General features: G+C 37.0%; 1 non-coding gene across 1 annotated transcript; it reads right to left on the reverse strand.

The window, feature by feature from the left end:
- Positions 1-1,428: 1,428 nt before the first annotated feature.
- On the reverse strand, positions 1,429-1,501 carry TRNAV-UAC (transfer RNA valine (anticodon UAC)). The gene has a single exon. It is a non-coding gene; the product is annotated as a tRNA-Val (tRNA).
- Between the last annotated feature and the right edge of the window lie 745 nt (positions 1,502-2,246).

A 2,246-nucleotide genomic window follows, 5' to 3' on the forward strand; every position in this document is an offset into this window, starting at 1 on the left:
TAATTTGGCAAATTTGTTTTCATATGTTCTCATTAAAATTGCTTTTGAAATGTGAAAAAAAGAAAATGTCTCATTCAAATTTTGAGAGCTGCGTAAAATTTTTCTTCTGCTTTTTCATTTTTGTAAGAATTTTCAAAAGCTAAAATATACTGACTCTGTGTTTTCTTATAGTTGCTTTGTATAAAAGTTATTCAGATATTGTGTAAAGAGATTTGGGATAATTTACAAGATTCCTAGTTCAAGGCAAACCTCTTCTATCCCTACATAAAAATACAGTAACTTTAATGGTGTCTTTAGGGAGGGGTTGGAGGAAAAATTTCTGTGTCTTCTGATTTTTATGTCTCCTTTGGCCTTGCAGGATTTTGAATCCTCTTCTTTTTTCCTTTACCATCTAGTCTTCAAAGAGAGCTTCTTCACCCTATTTTCTTTTCACCTAGAGGTCCTGCCTTTGTGTGGCTGCTGCCTCATTTCTGGCAGATGCCCAGGTTCCTTACCTAGAGACAATGCTTTGATCTACCAGGAGCCTTTTTTCAGTGTTTTCTCACTCCAAGTGGGATTGCTAAGAAGAGGGGAATTTTAGCTGATTCTTGGGATCTCTGTTCCCATTTTCTTACTTCTAGATGAATTTCCAGATCTCCTCCCATCCACTGCAAAGACTTGCCTTTGGGAGCTCTTGAAAGAGAGGTTTGCTTGGATTGGGTGTTCACAGTTGTACTTACAAGTTACTTGAAGTTTTCAGTGTTCTCTCCTCTAGTTGGGGAGAGGGTATGGTTCTATTGTCGTATGTGTTTTAATATGTTGGGAAGTTCAGATCTGAGTGATTATTACTATCCTCAGGGTTTAAATCACTACCCAAATTATGAGACATTAAAAAATTTCATAGTGCTTTAAAAAGGAGGGAGGTGCTTTCCATTTTATTTAATAGTGTCAAATTTTCCCACATAGCTACTGTAGTAACTTTATGTCTACTTGTGTATGAAAGTTCATATTTCTTTACAAAACTATAAAAGGATGTCTGATATACCCCCCCTTAAAATCTGATTCTGTGGGAAACTGCACATCTCTTATGAAAACTAGAGTTTTTCAGTTTCTGAGATCAATTTCCTTTAACTACATTTTTTCACCCCTACTGCTTAAGCTTGCTAAAGCGGATGTTGTTTGAAAATTATAAATCCTTAACATTGTAATTACTGTGGAATTAAAATAATCTTTTCAATAAGGCCCTGCTGTGTATGTATATTTTAAAGTATTCCACGTTTGTTGTTGATAAGCAGTAACGGTTTTCTCCCCGGCCATGAAAAGCCAAGCCGAGGAATCCTCTGATAGTACAAAACAGCGAGGCCCCAGCCAGCTCATGAGTGTCCAGAAAGGGAATCTAAAAATAAGGGCTCCCTAACTTCCCTTTGAACAGAAACCCAGATACCTTTCTGGTTCCACTGGGAATCGAACCCAGGATTTCCTGCGTGTAAGGCAGATGTGCTAACCACTACACCATGGAACCTGGAGATGCCCTTGCCTCCTATGTATTCTTACTAGAGTCAAGGTGAGAACAAAAGATCAAAATTATACATTGTTATTATGACTAAGAATTAACTCCTATGAACTTCACCCAGTGGGGATACATAGAACAAATGAACTATCTGCTTCTCACATACACAAGAATCAAATTTAATGAGTACTGTGACTTTCATTCTCCTGGAACACTCAGTCTGGACAACATTTATTGTTTTTCTACCTATATTTATTGAGAGTTTACTAGTTCCAGATACTTTTCAAAGCTCTGGGATATAGTAGTAAATACAAAGAGGAAAAAAATCCCTTCTTGAGATGACATTATGGTACTAGCCACATAAAGGTGCATTTATATTTCATGGGAACTCTCTTTGAATTTAGCAGGACAACTCCTCCTTTGCCCCTTGTCCTGAAACTACTGCATATTTCAATTCATAAGATTAAAAAAATGCATTCATTAAGATCACTAACAAGCCCATCATAAATATCTAGTATTACTATGAAATCAGTTTAGAACTTGCAGACCTAAAAAAAAGAACTTGCAGACCTCTTGAAGACTCTTGAGGTTGTTTAAATGCCTTACCTTTATATAACCAAAGTATTTGTGAGGTTGTACTTACTTCTTTGTGCTCCCATAGGCAGAAGAATATGCCTAAGCCAGTCCACTAGTTCCATGAGGAGGATGAGACTCACATGGAACAGAGTCCACTCTCCCTCTACACCAGTCTGAGTCT

This window comes from Vulpes vulpes, chromosome 12, assembly GCF_048418805.1.
Source record: "Vulpes vulpes isolate BD-2025 chromosome 12, VulVul3, whole genome shotgun sequence".
NCBI lineage: Eukaryota > Metazoa > Chordata > Mammalia > Carnivora > Canidae > Vulpes > Vulpes vulpes.